Source organism: Mus musculus, chromosome 7 (assembly GCF_000001635.26).
Source record: "Mus musculus strain C57BL/6J chromosome 7, GRCm38.p6 C57BL/6J".
NCBI classification, from domain to species: domain Eukaryota; kingdom Metazoa; phylum Chordata; class Mammalia; order Rodentia; family Muridae; genus Mus; species Mus musculus.
This window is the reverse complement of record NC_000073.6, coordinates 97,827,615-97,853,291: the sequence shown is the minus strand read 5'-3', so window position 1 is coordinate 97,853,291 and position 25,677 is coordinate 97,827,615. Positions and strand designations below refer to the sequence as shown.

Below are 25,677 nucleotides of genomic sequence, written 5' to 3'. Positions count from 1 at the left end.
TCTTTTCCAGGAGCCATCTTTGCAGATCAACAGTGCCTTACCTTTTTAACTTATAGTAGATACAAGTTAATATACAGTTTACAGAAAGATAGATATATGCGGTCTTGAATTTACTAGTACAGATAAAATTCAAAGTCCTTAAGTAAGATACCAATTGGCATTACAAAGTAAGGGTATCCACATTCAATTTATGTCTAAAAAGTCCTGAACTTCCTAAGTATTCATTCTTTCTTCCTTCCTTCCCTTCCCTTCCCTCCCCTCTCTTCCCCTTCCTTCCTTCTTGTGCTAAAGGTGAAACTCTGGGCATTATCACTAAGCTATACTGCCTGTTAGCTCACAAAATATTCTCCTGTTGTTGTTGTTGTTGTTGTTGTTGTTGTCATCTTGTTTTTTGAGACAGAGTCTCACTATATAGTTCTGGGTGTTCTGGAACTCACTATGTAAACCAGGCTAAACTCAAACCCTCAGAGATTTGCCTGCTTCTGCCTCCTAAGTATTAAGCTTAAAAATGTATACCTGGCCATCATTAAATATTCTTAATCACCCTGGAAAGAGAAAAGGAGCAAGGAAGGGGAAGGAGCCAGGCTCCATGTCAATGCAATGATTTCTCTCTTCACTAAAGAAAATCTTAACTGTTTGTTGTTTGAGACAGGGTTTCTCTGTATAGCCCTGGCTGTCCTGGAACTCAGAAATCTGCCTGCCTCTTCAACTGGATTTTAATTCATCTTGACCAACCTTTGACAAAACAATTGCTCCTTTCCTTTTTGAACAAACGATATCAAAACCAAGGGTGCCTGTGTTCATCGGAACTGACTAGCTAGGCGGCTGCTTTTTCATTTCTTCTAGTTTCACTCCCCAGATATTTAGCTTTGCCTTCTCCTCCAGCTCCCACTCAGGTCCCTTAGCTCTTCCAAGAGCATCCAGTGTCTCAACTGGCAATGCCCTCCTACTCTAGGCTGCCAGTTCCAAAATTATACTCTCCTAGCTACCTTACCCAACCAGGCTCTCTCTGGCCTCCCAAGTCCTTCAACCAGCAGCCTCATTTAATGTAACTCCCATTAGGCCCACAGTACAGGATTACACCAGGAAATCACCATATTTTTCTTTATTCTTAATCACTGTATCATACTTAAGAGAATTATTAATGGGTAGATTAAGCAAAACTCTACTGGAATCTATTGTCTGAAACCTGATGATGGCATCTGAGTTGTCCCAACTATACCTGAAATTCTCCACCAGTAGGATATCTATAACCTCAAAAGCAGCTGGTCCACCTTTAGTCACCTCCTCTGAAAAGAGTTTTCGCATAAGTTCTTCTCTGTTTTATCCAAGTCCTCTCTGTTTTTACAATCATTTCCAGTACCTGAGGAGTAAAGATGAGACCCCAGAGAAACCTGCTACCTAAACTAGCTGGATTGGTGAGCTTCAGGTTCATGGAGAGACCTCAGTAAATAAAGTAGAGAAAGCAAGGAAAAAACCCAAGGGTTTTTTTGCCTCACATATATCTGGCGGGGGGGGGGGGGGGGGGGGGGACAACAGACTTTTCTAAGCAGTTCTGTACCTGGACAGTAAATGTGTCAGGTTTAAAAACAAAACAAAACAAAACAAAAAGCTGTTGATTAAAGAACACAGCTATAGAGAAACTACAATGAGAAAAGAGGTATTACCTAAAGGAAGAAACCAGTTGCTATCCATTTGCACTGAGGATTCTGGGGTGTCTTGAGCTTACAATATGGGGCTTAGGGTACAAGACAGTCCTTTACATTTCCCAAGTGAGTTGCTGAAATCCTATGAAACAGTTTCCCTGGAGAACAAGCTGGATAAATTACCTTTACATATAAGATTTCAGCCACTGTTTGGAACAGGTATTTTAGTAACCAGATCACACTTCAGAATTTATAAAAAGCTTGGAAATCTACTTGGTAGGCATCATTTTTCTAGGCTCTGCTAGGTGCTGGGAATAGAACAATGAAACAAATCCAAAGAAGCATAGTTCAGAGATGTTGCCAGCCATCCACAACATGTATGTGGTGAGCACAAGACGCAAAGACCTGAAAAATATTTGTGTGATCACAGTACCACATATCATGGTAACCTCTAGAAACAAAGGAATATACTACACAACTTCTAATTCACTTAAATGTAAATGTTTTAATGTTATTACATGTGTTTGTTGGGCACATGTGCTCACATGCTTGTGCACTATATGCATGAGCATGCCAGAGGGGGATGTATAGCAGTCTGTTCTCTTTTCACCGGTGGGTTCTACGGATTAAACTAAGTGCATCAGGTTTAACAAGTGCCTTTCCCCACTGAACCACCTCACCAGATCCCTCAGATCACTATTTAAATAAAAGAGGGAAGGTGATGTGGATATAGTTCAGTGGCAGAATAGTATGCAAGTCAATTCCCAGCACAGTGGGAGGGAGGGAGAGAGGGAGGGAGGAAGGGAGGGAGGGAGGGAGGGAGGGAGGGAGGGAGGGAGGGAGGGAGGGAGGGAAAAAAGGAAGGAAGGAGGGAACGAAATGCTAGAAGTTTACAATAAATTAGTCAACAAAATGAAAGAAGGACAGGAAGAAGAAATAAGACCTACTCCACATACCAACTACATTTCTAACTTTGAACAACCCAGAGCAGCTGCAATATTGACATGGCCAACACTCATGCCTGAGGAGTACTGTATGCCCTTGGTGCCTGGTTATTAGAATCTGATCTTTAATTAAATCGTGCCAAGAGGTTTGCTTTGGCAGGAACCTGGAATACTGTAGCCTTGAATTTGCTGAGAGATGTCCTTCTAATGCGTCAAAGGCACTCCCACTATGCAACCTCCAGCCAGCTACTTGCTCTAGTATAGCAACAAGAAAGCAATTGCTGGGGCAGCAGGGAAGAAAACTGTAGGTGGTTTAAAGCTACTTTGATTTCTGATGCTCCGTTGACTCTTATGTAAGATGCAAACAAGACTACCTACCTTAGAGTTATCATAAGAATGAAAAAACACAAAAGCTTTTTAAAAGACAGTACCTAACATGCTGCTTGATACAAAAAGATGTCCAACAAATATTTGTTTCTTCCTCATCTGTTTCTAGTTTTACCTATACCATTCCCCAAACCATCATTCAATCAGTATACTTTCATATCTCCACCTTTACCTTCATGGTTCTATCTGCCTAAGACACCTCAATGTGCCTAGCAAACTCCTACTCATTCCTCAAGGTCCAACTGGACTCACTTCCTCTAAGAAACCTTCAAAGAAGCCTCTACTTATCCTCCTTCAAAATGTAACTATAGAGGGTTGACCTAATGCTGCTTGTATTCTAATGCTAATTTGGGTCCCCTAAAATTGTTTGCCCCAAAGACTATAGGGTGTACACGTAACACACTGAGTGTAAGACACTGAGGGACCCTGCCCCTAGTTAATTCTGACTGATAAATAGCTGGGGAGAAGAGACATAGGTGGGGTTTAGGTTTCCCAGGGCTTGAGACCACTACGAGGAAGGAGGAAGGAGATGTCTCTCTTGGAAGAGGAAGTGTGTGCAGGAGAGAGGAGGGGACTGCAGTGGGATGGCTGAGCCATAAACACGTGACCATGAGGGCTGGCCAATTGGAGTTAAGAGCAGCCCAGAGGGAACATAGAAACCAGTCAGTAGTAACTGGGATTTTTCAGTAGGAAAGTGGATCCTAACAGCATGGAGGGTAGGCAGCTGCCCAGCTACTGTGCTGTCTAAGGCATATTTACAAATATAAGGCTGTATGTGTCTTTCATCTGGGAACACAAGTGGTCTAAGGTAGAAAAAAACTTCACGCCAGGATTTTATTAAATATTTTTTACTACACTTAACTGCATTTTATTCATACTTCTATGAAGCAATGCCAAGTTTCATCTTCACTTCTTGTGGTCACTAGGCAAGGAATAACTCAAAGGACAAAACTATGATTAATTTCTATGTCTCCATGGCCTTGATCCAGTAGAGACATGGAGTGCCTCAGGTAATGAGCAAGAGCCCACTTTCTAAGACAATCTGTCTTTGTGGAATAAACTGGAAGGCTCCTCAAGAGCCAGACAATTCCAAATCTTTATTTTAAAGGAATCTGAACTTTATCAGGGTATACAATTTACCTAACCTTCTAACTTAAATATTTATAAGGGCATGACTACCTTCTTTTTTTGTCCCCTCCCCACTTTTCATGAACACCTTCTTAATTATTTTGATTATCTTAAAAGCACTCTTTAGACACTAATGATAATTTGAGACAGAATTGAGACATAGGGTTATGCTGAGAACCTTCCTAAAGCTAAAAGAAATGAGAGGCAATAAAGATATGAAAATGGCAGAGATTTGAAGTAAAAGACAATTCACTGGGCTGTGGTGGCTCGCACACATCTTTAATCGCAGCACTTTGGAAGCAGAGGCAAGTGGATCTCTGAGTTCAAGGCTAACCTAGTGTACAGAGTGAGATCCAGGACAGCCAGGGCTACATAGAGAAATATTGTCTTGAAAAAATAAAAAATAAAACAAACAAAAAGACTTAAAATTCACTTAGTCTTGCCCTGTACTTATGTACAGCGGTGTGACAGCAGCCAGCAGAGGTGATTCACACACAAACAGCTTTTTCAAAACACACACACACCCCTACCTACCTTCCTACTCTTAACATTCTTCTCCTGATTAAAACCCTTCTACGTTCTATTTGTCATTGGCTAGCTCCTTTTGCCTTAAAAGAAAGCTGCCTATCACCTGAAGAGACTTCTCTAGCTGCCACTGCAGCCCCTACCTGACCCAAAGAAACTGGAGGCTGTCTTTTCTTTTCACACTCATCCTACAGGCTTTATCCTTAATTTTCCGTGCTATTTGCAAACCACTTCTTTGTGTGTGTGTGTGTGTGTGTGTGTGTGTGTGTGTGTGTGTGTGTGTGTTGGGTAAAACAAAACTCCTATGTTTGCATAAATTATGTGTCTAGCAAGAGATGCCGACAAAAAGTAAGCACTGAAATTAAACAGTGCCAAGTACACATGTGTGTGTAAGTGTGGAACCAGGGTTGGTACACATGTGTGTGTAAGTGTGGAACCAGGGTTGGTACACATGTGTGTGTAAGTGTGGAACCAGGGTTGGTCAGGAAAGGACTTGTCGAGAAGAAACACTTAAGACCTAAAGAAATAAGATGACAAACACTGGAGAGATGGCTGAGTAGTTAAGAACTTAGTTAGTTGACAACCAAGTGGTGGTGGTGCACATTTTTAATCTCAGTACTGGGGAGGTAGAAGCAGGAGGATCTCTGAGTTCGAGGCCAGCCTGGTCTACAAAGGGAGTTCTAGGACAGCCAGGACTACACACAGAAATCCAGCCTGAAAAAACAAAACAAAACAAAAGTAAATTGATCTTAAAAAGTAGAGCCAAAGAGTTTAGAAACTGATGTAGAATAGCAAAGAAAAAAGAAATTCAAAATCATAACTAAATGATTCCTTTTACCTGACCCAAGAAATATTAGAAAAATATATCAAGTACTCTACATTACCCTACACATGCGCACACAACTCTTCTCTGACACCATCTTCCTCTTCCAAACACCACTATATCTTTGCTTGCCCTCAGAAGCAGAGCTTCTCAAAAGAATTATCTATTAATATTTGAAGTACTGTCTCCACTACCTTCCCCTCTGTGCCAAGTGGCATGCTTCCTATTTCACAAAAGTACTCTTGTCAAGATTGCCAATCATTTCCATCTTAAAAAAATCTAATGGTCACTTTTCCGTGCTTGTTCAATGTCTCATCAGCAGTCAATATAATTAACTTCAGTTCTCTTTTAAATACCCTACTATCTTGGATTCTCTTGCTTTGCTATCTTTCTGTCTTCTCTTCTCCCCTCTGTATACACTTCCTTCAGTATTTTTCACAATTCCAAGACTCCAGACCCCTTTACTCATATAATACACTCTCCCCAAGTGACCTCCCCAGCCCAAAGGCCTCACATACCACCCTTGTTGCTGATGACACCAAGGTTTTAACCTTTTCACCAAACAGCTCTCTTGTCCGGCAGTCAGTGCTACCTAAACTTCTGTTAAGCTGCAGGTACTGGTCAGAGTGGCAGTTGTCTCACAGACAGACTTAACATGATCAAAAGGTACTCTTGATTATCACAGCAAGTATCACAATTTTTAATTATACTCATTTATTATACATCTCCTTAATAAACAGTAGCGACTATATTTGTTTTATTTACTAACCTATATTTAGAAACTAAAAAGGCACTCAGCTGACTCTTAAATATACTAGACCCGAGTTTGCCCTCCAATGAATGCAGACTAATGGGAGGAAAAGATACAGGATCTACATAATAATACAACAATGGCAAGTGCCAGCACTGAGTGAAGAGAGGCACAACATAAATCCAGAAGAGAGGCCCTAACAGTAAAGAAAGACTTTCTTTTAAAAAAATATTATAGATACTTATTATAGATTTTTATTATATAATATATTATTATAGGTATTTATTTTAACACACACATACTCTTTCCTCATGTATACTTTCATGCCAGAAGAGGGCATCAGATCATACTATAAATGTTTGTGGGCTACCATGTGATAGCTGAGAATTGAACTCAGCACCTCAAGAAAAGCATCCAGTGCTCTTAACCACTGAGCCATCCCTCCAGCCCCAAAGGAAGACTTGCTTAAGAGGTGACTTTGGAGTTTATTTTTACAGATTAAGAATAAGTATAGCTATAAGTACCAACTGTGTGATTTTTAAAAATTTTTTTTAATATTTCTTATGTGCAGTGGCATTTTGATTGCATGTATGTCTGCATTTGGGTACCAGATCCCCTGGAATTGGGTTACAGACAGTTTTGAGCTGTCATTGCAGAGAATTGAAACCAAGTCCTCTGGAAAAGCAGCCAATGCCACCTCTCCAGCATCATATTTTTTATTTTTTATAAAATTACTTATTTATCTTCATAATCAACTTTTCAATGTTAATATAAGTATCTTTCATTTTAGTATATGAAACTTGGATAAGCAAGCAGGTAACCAGCAACCATTACATGAAGATTTGACCTTAATTACTTTCTCTTCTATTTATCTACTTATCATAGGCACTCAAAATGAAATCTTTTATACTGGCCCCCTACCGTCTCTCTGCCATGAATAAAGCACTATGGTACCAGCTGACCTCCATTTTGAGCATGAAGCTGGACTACCAATCCTAAAAGCTTTTTCTATATATTCCCTCTTTTTCTTTTATTCCTCAAGAATTGAGAAATAATTTAGATTTCTCAGTTGCATCTTTGGGCTTCTGGGCTACAGCATCTAAGCATCTTCTTAGGTGTTTTAGGAATGCATCCAGAATAACAAGAATATGAGTGGATCACTGCACAAAGTGTGTTCATGCATCCATTGCCTCACTGGTTCCTACCAGCCCTACAGGGTGTTACATTCTTATCTTACAGAAGTCTGTGAAGTAAACACCTAGCCTATCTGGTCTCTGGACTCTCTCTATCTTGTGCCCGAAATTGAATATAAGAGAGCAGGGAAGAGAAAGGGATCAAATAACTCAGAGAGGGTGCTCAGCAGTGAGTCACCTAAATGGCCTGCAGCCAGAAAAAAACAGGGACAAAGTCTGCTTCCTTCTGAGAATTTGTTTGGCCAGGGCGTAATAACCTACCACATGTAAATTTGTTTTCTATTTCATTAATATCTACATTTTATTCCCAAAGACAGAAAAAAAAAAACAAGAAAATTCTTTATATACAACATGCACCTAATGTCACAAGATAACATAGTCTAAGTAAATGTGTATCACAATTAAAGAAGACTTGAGTTTACAGTGCAGCCCTGGCACTGATTTGTTGAACCTTAGTCTTCCTCCACTACATTATCATAGCTCCCTGTGCTCCCCTCTACACTACACATGAGGGTCCACCCCTAGACCTGCATCTGAACACAGCAAATGAATCTAAATACCTCCTTTAAAAACCAACAGTACTCAGCAACCAGCACCATAACTAATATACTACAGGTGACTGAGAGAATGTTTATTTTTAAAATTACATCTATTTATACATGTGTGCGTTGGGATAGTGGTGAGACCATACCATAGCTCACATATCCAGACATCTCGTAGGAATTAGTCTCTCCTACCATATAAAACATGGGAATAGAACTCAGATCTCATCATGCTTGGTGGCAAATGTTCTCACCAACCAGAGAGAACAGTTAATGATGGATACCAAATTGATATCTTGTATGTGTGTGTGTATATATGCATACACACATGCACACACATTGCATATATTAGTTAGTGAGTGTCAATGAAACAATAACCCTGTCAGTCTCATCTCTGTTTCCCCTCTGACTCTCTCACTTTAGGACACTACGGGGCGGGAGAGGGCGGGGGGGTGGGGGGGGGGGAGAAAGATGCAGAGCAAAAATAATCCTCTTCAGAGAGCCTACCATCAGGAGGGAAAACAATGAACCTATATGGCTACACATCTTTTACATAGCCTATAAATCGTTCCCTCTACAGCTACCCTTACCCCCTAATAACCCCCATCTTGATGCCAACGCCACCCTCTTCTTCCTAAAGAACACTCTTGCCCCAAGACTCCCCCTTCTTCTCTTCATCCCACTGTGCCCCTGGAAACTGGCTATCTCCCAGCCCTCATCTCAGTGAGGGGCTCTCAGGAAGGTCTCCTAGCTAGCTGTATTTGTACTTGTTCTCCAGCTCGAGCCTTCAAGCTCCTGACTTCCTACCATGATTTTTTCCTTCTGCCCACATTCTGCCTTGGTTCTCAAGGAAAAGGATGGGGAATAAACCCAGGAAAAATAACTACTTATTAGGAAGCCTCAAAACACAGCTTGAGGGCAGTAAGGAGACAGCCTGACACATAAGGAAAACAGAGCTTAGGTCCAAAACAAGGAAGCTAGAATGTTTGGACCTTACAAACATCACAGCAAAGGTCCCTCCAAGTCAGCAACTTACTACCAATGAGAAAGCACAATAAAAGATTCTAAAAGGAAAAGAGAAGAGAGCCTAACCAAGAAGAAGAGGACCCAGGGAAGAAATGAAAAAGGAAAACAGAAAAAAGAAACCATGGTTATGGAAGGAAAAGAGACAAGAAGTGGAAAGCGTGAAGACAAGGAAAGGAAGAAAGGAAACTGGTGAGATCAGAAAACAGGTGAGGGGCAGGCAAGGAAAGCCGACCAGCAGGAAGAGGAGGAAGAAAGGAAGAGCAGGAAGGCTTCCCAGAGGGAATGCATAGCTCCTCTGTAACCAAGATGAGAAAGGTCCAAAATAATCAGCATAGGTTAGTATTTGTATTTCTTGGTGCCAGATAATAAAGGAAGGAATTACAGTGATTAAGATATTACATAGTGTCAAGGTCTGTTATTTACTTAGCAGATCAATAACAGTGCACCAGAGAAGACAGCCTAGTTTATAGCAGTGATCTAAGTATCAAAGAATTGGCCAGTTCAGGAAAAAAAATTAGCATGCGTTCACCTGTTTCTTCTCAACCCCACACCCCACACTCAACATATCTACTCTTAGCCCCAACAGAAGCATTAGCACTTTATGAAGTCACTGGTTCTAAACAGACCGGCAAGATGCATATGGAAGGCTGGCTCCTCTGTCTCTACCTAGCTCACCTTTCCAAGGTAAATTTTACAGCCTAGGAAAGGCACAGTTACAGAATGCTAAGCCCTTCTCTTCAAATAAGGAAATTAAGGCTCATAGAGACTGCCTGACCAGGAACAGCTGCAGGGGTCTCCTATCTTCACTACATCTCCAACCAGAGAACAGTATTCCGGGTCCCAGGAAAACCGCAGCTAAACCAAGGCACAGAAAAGCATCACCCTGGCCACCATGCAGAAGCATGCTTACAAAGGAGTGGGGCCCCTGAGGCATGCAGTTCCCCAAAAAATCCAGCTTCCCCTTCATAACCTTCCCTAGCCAGATGCCTTATTCCAGCACAGGCCTAGCCCTGAGGGGCTTATCTCAATGTTACACCACCAGGCCCTTTCCTTATTAAGAATCCCTTAATATAAGTGAAATGTAATGTTCTCCCCATTCCCTTCCCCGGAAGGCAGAAAGACACCCGCTCCTTCTACCCCAGCTCTCAGTCTAGCTATGCCAGGCCCAGGGAAAGCCAGCATTACCTGGCGGTGGGTCCGGGGCCCAGCATCTCTGATGATCTTGTGTATCTGTCGCAGAGCCGCACCTCTCCCTGCTCAGCAGTTGGGACAAAGCCCGGGCTGAACCAGCCTGACAGGCTGGATTCGGCTAAGCGCCGCAGCGCAGCCACCCAGCTCCCAAGGCGCAGCACACTCAGGCCCACGTAGGGCGGCAGCAAAGACACAGAGGCTTAGTGAAGGGGCGGGGAGGGAGGGAGGAACAGAGAAAGGAAGGAAAGGAGGCGGGGAGAGCGCTGCCCCCGCCCCTTTTTTTCTGAAGAGGCGCTGAGGGGCGGGAAACAAATACATAACCAATGTTCTGATTGTCTCTGCTGTTCTCCCAACCCAGGCTCCAACAAGAGGTACCAGACAGGCTTTTTAGAGCAGTAGTTCTCAACCTTCCTAACACTGCGATTCTTTAATATAGTTCCTCACATTGTGGTGACCCCCAATCATAAAATTAATTTTGTTGCTATTTCATAATTTTGTAATTCTGTAATTTTGCTACTGCTATGAATTGTAATGTAAATATCTGACATTTCCAATGGTCTTAGGTGACCCCTGTGAAAGGGTAGTTCAACAACCCCTCAAGGGATCTGGACCTATAAGCTGAGAACAGCTGTTCTAGAGCCTGTGGGAGTCCTCTTGAACCCCGGAATCAAGACCTACTCAAATTAGATTCAAGATTCATTCAGACTAGAATGGAGAGGGGGAAATTATTCTTTTCTGCTGACTCTCTAAAATGTGTCCCATGAAAGATAATAAGGTGGTCCCTATACCAACCACCTCCTTTGAACAGAGAAAGTTCAGCAACAGCTACTATTTGTTAAGGGCTATTTACTATGTGTCCCCACACTTTACAAACCTATGTCTATTTCACAGAGTTATGAAGTAGGCCCTACACCACTCTCAGAATTTCTTTAGCACTTGTCAGATACCAGTCACTACAATAGAACTTGGAGCTGGATGACACATTAAAGAAACAACTCTGGTCTTCCCCATCCCAATAAACGGTGCTTCCTTAAGACTGAAATGTTAAAAAATGTACCTTCACATATTTCCTGTACACCCAGAAGTCAGTATCTCCCATCATCACTCACTACACTCACCCAACTCATCCCTTGCCCTTGAGGCGCATGACTGGAATCAAGTTATGCAGTTATCTCTTCCAGGCCATAACTAATGAGTTTAGAGGGTTTTAATTATTTGTTATGGGGTGAGGGTAGGTGGCACATATATACCATGGTATGCATGTAGAGATCAGAGGATAACTCATGAGAATCAATTTTCTACTTCTACCACATGTGTCCTAAGGTTCAAACTTGGGTTGTCTGGCTTAGTGCCAGAAATCTTTATGCACTGAGCCATCTCACAGGCTCAGAAGTTTAGATTCTGCTCTAAGGGTTCTGGGAAAAAACAGGATAACAACAATTGATGTTTTAAAAGATCCTTGATCAATGGAAAGAAGTATGGGCAAGTACACAGTTAAAGAGTTTTTTAGAGCTTCAGGCATCGGAAAGCAGAAACTGTACTAACTTAAACAAACGTCTAAGATGACAGTAAGTAACACATGCTGAAGATGCTGCTGGAAAGCAGCCCAGCAGAGCAGGTGTAAGACAGGAAGCAATGGATGAGAAAGCACAGTGACTGCTCCAGGGTTATACAACCAGCAAATGACGTAACCATGTATGTACTGCCGACTGAATCTTAAGCCTATGTTTCTTTTTAGTCCTCCTATTTATTTCTGTTTTGTTTACAACAGATAACTAACTGTTGGTCACCAAAGAGTCGGTGACCACCATGAAGCCTGACTTATACAACATGCAGCCATCTTTCCTGACAAATGTCTGCACTACCACTCATTGGCCCAAATTAGTCTAATGCAGAGGAAGAACTCTATATAAAAAGAACTCAGCTCTTTTATTATTTACCCTTCCTAAGCCCTGAATACTTACAGTATTTGGAAAAGGAGACATGAATTTCTACATTTGAGAACAAAACAAAACAAAAAAACTGGGCCCAGCAAGGTGGGACAGTAGGTAAAAGAACTGCCAAGCTGCCAAGACTGCTGACCTTAGTTCCATCTTTGTGACACAGGGTAGGGAGAACCAACTCCTCCTTCCTACATGTTTTTCTCTGTTTTCACATGCACACCGTGACACATGATTCATTCCCATTCTCCATCTTCCACCCCCTCACTCACACACACACACACACACACACACACACACACACACACGAGAGAGAGAGAGAGAGAGAGAGAGAGAGAGAGAGAGAGAGAGAGAGAGTGTCAGACAGACAGACAGGCAGGTAGGTAGGCAGACAGAATGCTCGAGAGATGGTTCAGCACTATAGCACTTGTTGCCTGGCTGGGTTCAGTCCCAAGCACGTACATGGTGGCTCAAAATCATTTGTAACTCCAGTTCCAGGAAATCTAACCTCCCTCTTATGATCTCTTTGTTGTTGTTGTTGTTGTTGCTACGTTTGTTTTTTTGTTGTTGTTGTTTAATTTGGTTTAGTTTTGTGAAACAGTGTGTCAACCCAGGCTTGTCTAGAATTTACTTATGGACCCTAGGAGAACCCGGAACTCCTGATAATTCTATCTCAGCTTCCTGAGTACTGGAATTATAGTTCCATACCATTACTCAGTTCTAAATTGGTTTTAAAATGGTCATACTTCATACTCTGTTCTTCATTCTGATTTATATAGTATTAGTGACAGAAAAGAAGGAAAGAACCTAGACATAGACTTTATAAGCTACACACACACTCAAAATGGACCATAGATCTAAATTTCAAGACTATAAAATGTCTGTAAGACAATGCAGGAGAAATCTGGATGACCTTGATTTTGCAATAGCCTTTTAGATGCCATTATCAAAGACAATTCATTTAAGAAAACCTAGACAAGTTGAATTTGATTAAAACATAAAACTGTTCTTCAAAAGACAATGTTAAGAAATGAAAAGAGAAGACACCGATGACGAAAAAGCATTTGCAAAGTACATGTACAGATTGTGCTTTATGCACATAAAGAACATAAAGGATTTGTATTCAAAATACACAAAGAAGTCTTAAAATTCAGCAATAAGAAAACAAACCTAGCAGGGTGGTGGTGGTGCACGCCTTTAATTCCAGCACTTGGGAGGCAGAGGCAGGCAGGTTTCTGAGTTCGAGGCCAGCCTGGTCTACAGAGTGAGTTCCAGGACAGCCAGGGCTACACAGAGAAACCCTGTCTCAAAAAAAAAAGGGGGGGGGGTGGGGGGAATAAAAAAGAAAACAAATCTAATCAAAACAAAGACAGATAGATGGATGGATGGATGGAAGGAAGGAAGGAAGGAAGGAAGGAAGGAAGGAAGGAAGGGAAAGCAGCTGGGGAGTGTAGCTCAGTGGAACACCTGACTAAAATGCACAAGGTCCTAGGTTCAATCCCAGGCTCGGGGTTGGGGGTGGAGAGTGGAGATCCACCAACTAATGAGCTGACATTACACTGGCAATATTCTAGGACCAGTGAAATGGCTAGGTGGGTTAAAAACATTGGCTGCAGAAAAGCCTGACAACCTAAGTTCAATTCCCAGAATCCACAAAAAGGTGGGAAAAGAGAACTGACTCCACAAAACTGTCCTGACTCTCATGCCATGACACATTTACACTACAAAAATATACAGGCAGGCAGGCAGGCAGGCAGGCAGGCAGGCAGGCAGGCAGGCGGTAAAAGGGAAAGGGAGGTAGAGGGCTTATCACAGTTTGGATCTAGAATTTATCCAAAGGCCCATGTGTTAAACGCCTGGTCCCCAGCTTGGTGCCGTTGGAAAATGGTAGGACCTTTAACAGTTAGGGCATTGTAGGAGATTTTGATAGCATGAGAGATGTGCTCTTGAAGGAGATGATTGGGATCCAGCCCATTCTTCTTCCTCAATTATGCTTCCTAGTCATGAGGGGAATGTCTATGATCCACAATGCACTCCCTGACATAATGTGCTGCCTCACCACAGGCCCAAAAGAAACAAAACCTCAAAACTATAAACCAAGATAAACTTTTCTCTTTAGAAACTATCTCAGATATGTGAGAGTAGAGGAAAGCTGACCTCCCAATATTTGTCTATGAAATTCTACCTTAATGAAAAGGTAGAATTTCATAGACAAAGGTACTGACATTACATATAAAGCCCAAAAAGAAGAGCATGACACTGTTTAGGAAATAGTCCAATGTTTCATGGAAATAATAAATAATCTCACATCCAGTCACCATTCAAGAATATGTTCTACACACCAGATACAGTGCTATATATACAAAGATCACAAGACCTGGCTCTTACTCTCTGTCAGCTAATAATTGTTAAGACTGGAGACAAAACTGTCATCAGGTCCAAAGTCTCTTCCTCTTTCAGTTATCTCCCTCCACAATAAATGGCATTCCTACTCTCTCAGTTAGTGTGTTAGTTACTGCTCTCATTGCTGCCACCAAATACCTGACAAGAAGCAACTTAAAGCAGGAAGGATTTTTTCAAGATGCAGGAGGCATGGAAGGTAGGGCTCCAGCCCTGGTTGCCAGAGCTTACAGCTGATCACATCTCAGGGACTAGTCACATTACATAGCAGACAAGAAGCACCAAGCCTTATGGTAGAGCATCCTCATAGGATATACTGAAGAGGTGGAGGCAAGAGGTACTGTAAGCCTGTCCCTAGTGACACACTTCCTCCAAAAAGGCAAAACCTATTCCAACACCACCATGCTTCCTGATAGTGCCACTCCCTGGGAGTCTACTGAGGCCATTTTCATTTAAACTACTACACAGGTTACTGAAAGTTAGCCCAAACTTATTTTAAACTCTCAATCCTCCACTTCTCAGGTGTTGGGATTAAGGCATTCTCCACCACAGCTAGCATAACAGTGATTCATAATCAGTAGAATTTGCCCTTCACATTTTAATTTTGATCTTTCACAGGTTATTATATGTAGTATGATATCTTGTGCTGTCCCAAGACAACATGCAATCACAATAATAAATAATTGATACTATAGAGTGCACTATGATGCTAGGCTATTATGTTCAGTAAGTTGGTTGCATTAAATGTACTTTTAATTTACAATGCTTACTATTTAAAATGGCTTTATGGTGGAACATGCCTGTAAATAAGCCCAGCACTCAGGAGACTGAGGCAGGTGGAATGGAGGTCAGCGTCATCCTTGGCTACATGTGTTTGAGAACTTCTGGGCTACATGATGCCCTGCCTCAAAAAAATGAACAAACAAGGAAAAGATAAAGAAGGGGAGGAGGGAAAGGGGGAGTTCAGCAGATGGCTTTTGCTGTGTGATCCTGAGAACCTGAGTTCAAACCCCCAGCACCCACATGAGAAAAGATGGATACAAAAAATGAATACAGTAACATACACATCTGCAATCCCAGCATGCCCCTACAGTGAAATGGGAAGTAGAGACAAAGGAATTTCCAGAAGCCCACTTCAGCTAACCTGTCCAGTGCAACAGTGAACAAGAGAGACGAAGGTGCAAGGTGGAGACTGACAACTGAGGTTGTCCTCTGACCTCCACAACATCAACAGTATACATGCAACCCACACACACACACACACACACGCATACGCACACCTCAAAAAGATTTTAAATGAATAAATATAACTTTATGGGGGTATACCCCCATCGTTTTAAGTTGAAAAACATCTATGCTCTTTCCCCAAACTCCCTTCAGGTTTAAGGTGCTGATATGACACAGTTCTAGCCAGGACACTTTTTATTAATTCAAGGGAAATGGTTACTTTTAATTTTAAAACAGGACACAGAAGTGGTGCTAGTTCCTCCTTTGCCCCATTCTGCCTTTCCCTGGTTCTTCCTTCCTCAAACATGCTTTGTGGAGTTCAAATACCCAGACATTTAGCACAATGCCTGAAAGCCAATATTCGGAAGGTTCCCGCTAGAGAAAAAGAAAGCACCTGGTTCCCGCCTGCTGGTATATTTGAGCCCATGCCAGCCATCAACCACCTTCCTCTTTAAGTAAAGAAATTTATTTTTACTTTTTAAATTACTGTTAGGTTTTCTACTACACAAAGCTGAAAATACTTCTGATCTAAAGCAGCAAAACACAGAAAATCTCATGAGAAAAAATTATTCTTAGTAGTCAAAAACACAAATTCCTTAATAACCACTGGTTTCTCAATTATTTTGTCATTATTATTGTTTGTAGTTACTGGTCCCTAGATATAAGTGAATTCTGCTTAATACCATTAGATTACAGAAGCTAAGAATATATAATAAATATTCTTTATAATTTTTATACTCCCAATAGGCCCTTTAAACAAAGCATTCAGAAAAAATAAACATTAACCTATTTTTAAAATGACATCCAGGATATTTATGCATATAAAAGTATATACAACATATTACTCTAGTAAAAAAAAATTAAAACAAACAAATAAACAAACAAACTGTGGTATACTACCAACTTCCCTTGCTAAAAGCAGCCATTACAATACAGGGCCAAATTTTGTTCTGACAAAACTGGAAGTCAAGCCAAAACTTCCACACTATCCAAACACTCTCTGTTGGATAAAGCAAACAATATTCTGTTAAGAAACAAATATTATCCATTAAAAGGTGGGAGCTGGGAATTTTTTTGCAAAAGGCAAATTATTTAAGGCTTTGAGGGTTATTTATCTGTCTCAACTATTCAACTCTACTTTCTTTGCATAAGGTTAGCCACAGACAATATATAAATGAACAATGTAGCTGTAATCCTATAAAACTTTTATGACAGAACCAGGCAACATGTCAGATGTGTCCCAGAGGCAGCAGCCAAGGATTCTTTGGTTATGTACTAGCCTAGATGACTAAGTAGAAAATGAACTTGCTGAAGTATACTGGGTGGCTCACAAATTATGGAAATGAAGGGAGAGAGGGCTTAAGACTAAAATTTCAGGGCAAAGCACAAAGCTACACTGACAAACTAGTCCAATGAAGTAACTACTGCACTACTTCAGCTCACTAGATTCTAGAATTGATACCACAGTTTCATCTTCACTGAAACTCAGTACCCATTACTTTCTTACTTAGGTTTTCAAGTTCTAAGTGTGATGTAGGCATATTAGACTAGTAAAGTCTAGGCCTGTGCCTCACAGCAACCTACATTCATACCACAGAACATACTCTCTACTCTCCCCTGTATACACACACACACACACACACACACACACACACACACACACAAACACACACACAGGAATAAATGAACATATGTTTTTAAATTAAAATTAAGAAATCAATTTTAGGGGCTGGGAAGATGACTTTAAAAAGTACATGCTACCCAAGTTCAGATCCAAGCACTCATGTACAAGGCACATGCAGTACCATATATGTATGTATATATGGATGTATCTGAAATCACAGCACCAGAAGGTGGTGAGGGACAGACACAGGTAGATCCCTGGAGCTTGTTGGCCCAACAATCTAGCCAAATTGATTAATTCTACCTTCAGTGAGAAACCCTCTTTTCAGGTAGATAGCAATTAAGGAAGACTCAAAAGCTACCTCTGACCTCCACTCACTCAAGCACATGTTTATTTGTACATACACCACACACACACACACACACATACACACACACACACACACACACACACACAGAGAGTTTCTTCTTCTTTCTTTTTTTAATGGCTTTTCAAGACAGGGTTTCTCTGTGCAGCCCTGACTATCCTGGAACTCACTTTGTAGACCAGTCTGGCCTCGAACTCAGAAATCCGTCTGCCTCCCCTCCCCAGTGCTGGGATTAAAGGCATGCCCCACGCCCGGCTTACACACACACTTTCAAGGTAGCTTAATTACATTCATTTTACAAATGAGAACAAATGAGATTCATAAAGCTTAACATTTGACAAAGACTATAAACCTAAATAATACCACAACTTGAAACAGAATCCACTCCACTATACTAGATTTCTATGCTACTTTCCAATTACTGAAAATAAGCTTTTATTCCTCTTTAGTTTCAATTACTACTAGGCAGCCATTTTGAGTAAGGAACATTTTCTTGTCCCTTAGGATGAATCATAAGAGCCATATAGATAAAGATAAACACCTTGACTCCATTCCTGAGGAGACAGAAATTTCCTAATCTCAATTTTGAACTTTCTTTACAAAAAAAAAAAAAAAAAAACTTGACTGGGAGGTGTGGTAGTGCATGCCTTAGTCCAGGACTCGGGTGGCAGAGGCAGTTGGATCTCTGTAAATTTGTGCCATATAGTAAGTTTCAGGTCTGCCAGGAGTGAGACCCTGTCTCAAGAAACAAAACCTTGATTGGAAATACAATCTCAAACCATCCATTCTTTACTAGTCATTGCTATGATAGCAAAACACCAACAAATAAGGATAGGAACTCAAAAAGTTACAACTCAGGATGGAAAAGACAAGGGCCTGGAGGAATGGATGCATACATAAGAGAAGTTCAACATGCTGCTATGGATGCGTTCTTTTTCTCTTCCTTCCCAGACACCTCCACCATCCTGTAAAAAACCCAGCCTAGATTGCTTCCTTTCTCCATACAAATTTGACACAAAGCAGAAGAACAAAAACTAAGTCACTGAAAAGTCTGCAGTCCTTCTGGACCTAAGTGGCTCTGCAGACAGACTGAAAGGTATTCAAATTACTATGAAGGATAAGAAAGCTTTGAGGTATACGTACTCATGCATTCAGCCCTGACCACACCCCCTTGCCCTCAAAAAGGTTACCCAGATATGACAGTGAGTGTCTTTACAGCATTTGGAACATAGAAACAGACAGATCTTTGTGAGTTAGAGGCCAGTCTGGTCAAGTTCCAGACACACACAGCAAGTTCCAGGCCAATCAAGGGTAACAGTGAGTCTTTTTTAAAAAAGCTTCTTCCCTATAAACTAACTTTCTGTTTTAGCTGGTATGTTTTGACCACTTTGTCACCACTAAAATAGGAAGAAGTTGTCAAGAATAGTACCTGTAAGGGCGGTGGTGGCTCGCCTTTAATCCCAGCACTGGGGAGGGGAGGCAGAGGCAGGCAGGCGGATTTCTGAGTTCGAGGCCAGCCTGGTCTACAAAGTGAGTTCCAGGACAGGCAGCAGGGCTATACGGAAAAACCCTGTCTCGAAAAAACAAAAAAACCAAAACAAAACAAAAAGAATAGTAGCTGCAACATAATTTCTAGTTCTGGATTGGGAGGGACAGCACAGCCTCCCTGGTCCTTTAGAGACATTCATTCCGTGGTCAGAGACTATACTAGAAGGACATTATTTATGAGCAAACAAAAATGGAAAAGAGAAAAGAACCATTGTTTGTCACTTTTGTTAAAGGAAAACTAAGTCAACAGCATCAAATCATTTAGCTCCAGTCATGATAAGCACACACATACAAGCAAGCAGCACGTGGGTTATAAAGAATTCAGGGCCCAAGGACAGGAAAAAAATCAGAACTTGTCCTAAACTATTACTAAATTGCTCTATAATCTTAACTAAATCAACCTCAGTCGATCACTTTCCTTCCCATGTGCTTACTGGCAATTCAGTATTTTCACAAATAAGGCAACTACTGCATGCAAAAGTCTATGTATAACAAAATTGTCTCTATGCTCACGGAGTTTACAAGACAGAATACTAAAGCTGGATGTTAAAAAGAAAAAGAAAAAACACTCCAATTATAACATAATTGTAACTTGTATTCCAGAGCCAATACAAATCAGATATGGAAATTTTACAACAAATTTCAGACTACAAACCAGAAGTAGCCTCTCTCAGCTCTCCTTCCAACACAAACAGGCTCAGTATTTCTTTGTCACCTTACTACCCAGTTCAGCTGAAGGCTTTATGTCCTAAATAGTCAAGATGTGCAACAAGTGCAAGCCAGCTCAATGATTTACCATGTATCTACACAAGCCTCTTTTTCAGTTTCTCTCTCTGTTTGCTCGCTTGCTTGCTTGCTTGCTTGCTTGCTTTGAGACCGGGTCTCACTATGGAGCTCTGGCTGATCTGGAACTCATTTCATAAACTAGCTGGCCTTGAACTCAGAGATCAGCACTTTAATCCCAAATGCTGAAATTAAAAGTATGCATACCACCACCTGGCTTCTTTCTCAGTCTCTTAAACAATTAGAGATAATACTAGTATTGTTAGGAGAAAAAAATAGAGAAAAGTACTCTGAAAATGTTTTATTAGATAAACAAGATTAAAGCCTTAGAAAGACATTAAGCCTTTACCCAGTGTGCTATCAATGATTAGCAACAGGTATACAACAAAATCTATAACCCATGACAATATCAGAACAACCTCACAGACTGAGTGTAAAGATTAAGTCAAATAACAGACAGGTAAGGCACTTAGGGCAATCCTTAACAACACATAATTGTAACAACATTAACACCTATCAATTCATGTAACCTTTTTTCCCCTCCATTTTCTGACCTATAAAATGCAATAACAGTACTTACCTTAGAATTATTAGGTTAATTAAATAAGCAATTATAATTAAGGCTTAGTACAGTGCCTGGCACACAGTAAATACTTTAGGAGATCAAATTAATATTATTTTTATCTTCTAGTTATCCTAGCAATTTATAAACATAGAGTACTGAGTCTTAGTTATAGCTGATTTTGGCCCACAGTGTCTGACAGCTGACAGTGGCCACAGTATCTAAGCATTGCTGATTGTCATGACTTTGTGGTGTATTGGCTTCTACTAGATAGATGACAAGGGCACTACTGAAGATCTAATAATGGAGCTGGGAAGATGGCTTATTTCAAAAAGAGCTTTTGGCACAAGTATGAGGACCTGAGTTCAGATTCCCAGCACCCAGGTAAAGGCCACACATAGCAGCACAAACCTGTAATGCCAGAACTGGGTAAGCAGAAACAAAGAAATTCCTGTAGCTTACTTTAAGACTAGCTCTAGGTTCAGTGAAAGACCCTGACTCAAAAAATAAGATGGCTCAGCTATTAGAAGTACTTGTTGCTCTTGCAAAGGATCCAGGTTCAATTCCCAGCACCCACATGGTGGATTCACAACCATCCATAACCCAGAGGGTCCAACAGACATACACTTAGTAAACATACAAGCAAGTAGATAAAAATCATAAGGTAAAATATTTTTTTAAGTCTTGTTTTGTTTCATTTTTTTAAAAGGGTAGAGAACAGTAGAGGAAGAAACCCACAGTTAACTGTTGGTCTTTACATACAAACGCACAGTAAGCACACCTATGCACACACACAAATATACCACACATGTGCACACACACGCACGCACACACACAATTTAAAAAAAATAAAAATAGACATCCTAGGGGGCTGGTGAGATGGCTCAGTGGGTAAGAGCACCTGACCGCTCTTCCAGACTGCTCTTCCGAAGGTCCAGAGTTCAAATCCCAGCAACCACATGGTGGCTCACAACCATCTGTAGCGAGATCTGACTCCCTCTTCTGGAGTGTCTGAAGACAGCTACAGTGTACTTACATATAAATAAATAAATCTTTAAAAAAAATAGACATCCTATTATTAACAGGACTGTGTCCTACATCCACCCAGCAGAGAATTCTATTACCTGAAATAACAAATCCTGAGGTTGAGAAATGAATATAGATTAAATACAACTGTAAAGCCCAGCACTCAGAAGGCAAGAAAATCATGAGTTCAAGGTTTATATATAAAAAAGTCACACAGAAATTCTACCTTCTGACTACCTCTGAACTGGTTTAATACATCAATCTATTTTCTATACCTTAATAAATGGGGATAAACATTTTAGAGCTCCCTTTACCAAAACTAAGAATGGGCAAGAAATTTACAAAAGAACAAAGATCAGTGGGAGAATAGCTATTCTTTCTCCTGTGCCCAGGCTATTGTTTTCCCAGGAGCTAACACAAAGCTATGTCTCAGGTACCTTACAAGTATTCTCTCTTCTCCTCTTCCTCTCTCCACCATTCCACGGGTTTAAAATCAAGATCTAGTTCCTTCATCAGAGAACAGACACTAGTGATCTCCTCCCGAATTGCCCCGAGCTCAAGTCTGTGCTGTGAACCAGAAAGGCCTTCCTTCCTCCTTACCTTGCCCAGGGGTCCCTTTCCTGCAGAGCTACACCTGCTGCTGCTCCTTCCCAAGGTTAGGCAGATGTTTCCCTGAGAAGTTTAGCCTGGGTTGGACAATGTGAACTCATTTCCTTTTCCCAGCTTACAGGAATGAACCGGGCTCAGGGAGGGGCCAAAGGCAAGTTGTAACAGCTCACTTTGGACTTTCTCCCCAGGAAGTAGCTTTGAAGAGAAAGACAGTGGGTATCTTAGTGAGAGAGAATAGGCTTTAGAGAGTAACCAACCAACACATACAGGTATTTTTCAAGCATTTCTCACATCTAGTTCTTATCAGTATTTCACGGGCAAATGCTTTACTACGGGGTGGGGAGTGGGGGGGAGTGGCTAGGGTGATGAAAATATTAAGCAAGTGTTATGTGCCAGCCACTGTCATAAACTTACTTCACTCAATTTTCACAAACAGCTTCTGAGATTATTATTTACCTTAATTTCAGAGATGAAGAAAGTGAGGTTAGGGAGGTAGCTAACTTGCCTGAGGTCACCCATACAAATAAGTTACAGGTGAAGTTTATTCATATACTTTTTAGGCACCAGAAAGGTAAACTGCTATGAAAATTAATTTTATGTGCCACAGGTTGCCCAGATTAAACATTATATTGTTGGTGCATTTGTGGGTATTTCAAGATTACATCAGCATCTGAATCCATGGACTCGGCAGAGCATCCTCTGCCCTGCAAATGGGCATTGGCCAGGCCCTTTAGAACCTGAATGAGACAAAAGATGAAATTCTCTTCTTTCAATTCCTGCCTGCCAGCCCTCAGAAAAGGATTTACATCAACTGCTGCCCCGTCCATCAGCCTTCAGATGCCGACTGATGAACGTCTGGATTCCTGGGTTTCTAGCTTGAAAGTAGCATCCTCCATAATTGTAAAAGCCAAAGCCACATAAATAACATTTGAAGGAGAACTTCCATTGATACAGCTTTCAACTACTTTCCTGAACTATGGAAGGGGTGTTTTGTTTTTCTGAGGCATTCTCTGTAGCCCAGAATGGCCTCAAACTCATCGAAATCCTCCTGCCTCAGCCTACTTAATGCTAGGCATACCTAGTGGAATGTTTTTTGTTTGTTTATAATAAAAACTTTTGGTTTTTCTGAGAACTTTTTTGTTTCTGTGCTTGCTTGCTTGCTTGCTTGCTTGCTTGCTTGCTTGCTTGCTTGCTTGCTTGCTTATTTCTAGAGACAGGAGCTCTCTTTATACCCTGGGCTGTCCTGGAACTCACTATGTAGCCTGGCATCAAACTCAGAAATCTGCCTGCTTCTTCTTCCCAGGTGTTGAGATTAAAGATGTATGCCACCACTCTTGGCTTCCATTGGAAACTTTTTAATGCATAATTTTAAACAATAATTTAGCCTTACACAAGCTTATATTGGGGTTGCATTATATTTCCTCATGTATGGCTATTTAACATAAAATTCTTATATACTTGTTTCTGCTCATCTCCCAAATCCCTAAAACTTAAATGTTACTAAAAATCTTAACCTCACTTATGCAGTGACTCACTTAGGTCTGCCATGTGACCAAGGTACAGATCATGAGCACTACTAGCCCTACACCTTCGCACTTTTAATGAGACTCTAACATCTTGCAGAGAAGGCTGGAAAAGCACTTTCTCCTGAGGTTTCTCAGGATAAACTTGACTTGGGAAATTTTAGTCTTTAGATGGCAGGATCTCAATACAGTGGGGGAAGGGAAATACAGACTGCATGTGGAGGTCAGAGGACGACTCAAGTCACCAGGCCTGGCAGCAAGTAACCTTACCTGCTGAGCCATGTTATCAGCTTAATACTTAACTTTTGCAATACTGTCTTCTTTGAATATTTATTCTACTTGCTGTCTGTATTACATAGCAAGCAATTCCATAAGCTTTGTCTTAGCTCTCTGTGCATCAGAAGATTTGTTCCAGACTCTGTCACAAGTCCTAAAACAAAGCATTGTGGTTCAATCCTATAATTCCAGCAACCAAGGGATTGGCAGAAGAAAGGCCAACCTGGGCTACAGGCTGACTACATACTGAAACTCTGGAAAAAAAAATCAAGAGTGAGAAAAAGAGAGGGAAGGATGGAGGGAGAAAGAGAAAGAGAAAGGGAGGCAGAGGAATTGGGCAATCTTTTTCCTAAAAGAAATTCCTAAACTGTTTTGACACCAACCTACAATAAGAACACATTTTACATTGAGTCCTAGCACACACCTATGCATGCACATGCATACACAAAAATCTAAATGTAAAACTGCAACAAAGCTTCACAAAACAGTCTGTGCTCAATTGGGGGTAGGAGATGCACACAGGAGGGTGCAGAAGCTCCAGCTGTGGAACTCCTGATGCTAGAGTAGAATTACAGCACTAAAGTTCGCCTTGTTTTTTTCTTTTCTTTTTTTTTTTTTTAAAGATTTATTTATTGATTATATGTAAGTACACTGTAGCTGTCTTCAGACACTCCAGAAGAGGGAGTCAGATCTCGTAAGGGATGGTTGTGAGCCACCATGTGGTTGCTGGGATTTGAACTCTGGACCTTCGGAAGAGCAGCCGGGTGCTCTTACCCACTGAGCCATCTCGCCAGCCCCCGCCTTGTTTTTTTCTATATAGGTTCTTAAAACCAACCTAGTACTTTAAATCCACAATTTAACAATTGTAGCTTAATAGTCTGAAACAACACTAACCTTGAGAAACTTCCAGATTAAAAGAGACAAAAGACATGAAAAAAATAATAATTACAGCAGAGCTAGCATTTCAAGACTGTATGTCTAGTACTTCAATCCAAAATCTAACCCAGGTCTACTGCTGAGATCAAATGTCAAAACTCTTTCAGTACAACACAGTGCCAACGCAGGTGGTAATTTCCCTAATGAGGCACACTTCCATTGAGAGACTAAAGTAAACTGGGCGTGATGGTGCACGCCTTTAATCTCAGCACTCAGGAGGCAGAGGGAGGAGCATCTCTGAATCTGAGGCCAGCCTGGTCTACAGAGTGAGCTCCAGGACAGCCAGGGCTACACAGAGAAACCCTGTCTGAAGGAAGGAGAAAAAAAAAAAAAAAAAAAGGAAAGGAGCAAAAGGGACTGAGCTTTCTGACCCCTGTCTAGAAGTTGGAATTTCCCATGTTTTTGCAGAAGTTAGAATACAACATTTTGTTTATATCTAAAGCAGTCTATAAGCTCTATATGTGATCCATAAATATTTGTAGGTGAAATTCTTTACCTTCTCTTATAAAGTTGAAATAGCTTGATATTTTTAGGATGAAGTGTACATTGGATATTTTATTTTGTTTTGTTCTGTTGTTTTGCAGTGCTGGGAATTGAACCCATGGCCTTACAAATGCTAAATAAGTGCTCTGAGCTATATCCCCACTCCTGTTGTGTTTTAATAGAATCTGTCATTCCTAATAGAAGTCTCAAGGTACAC

At 40.9% G+C, this 25,677-nt stretch overlaps 1 protein-coding gene across 8 annotated transcripts in view; it reads right to left on the bottom strand.

Moving 5' to 3' along the window:
• Positions 1-25,677, bottom strand: part of Pak1 (p21 (RAC1) activated kinase 1) — a 123,841-nt gene that overhangs the window by 59,090 nt on the left and 39,074 nt on the right. For 3 of the 8 annotated variants that reach the window (NM_001357362.1, NM_011035.2, NM_001357363.1), the window contains exon 1: positions 10,151-10,353. The exons of 2 other annotated variants lie outside the window; for them this stretch is intronic. The gene's annotated coding sequence lies outside the window, so the exon portion shown is untranslated. Of the gene's footprint in view, positions 1-10,150; positions 10,381-22,233; positions 22,360-25,677 lie in introns of those variants that run through there. 3 more of the 8 variants (XM_006507437.3, XM_006507436.4, XM_011241694.2) reach the window with 3 other exon arrangements.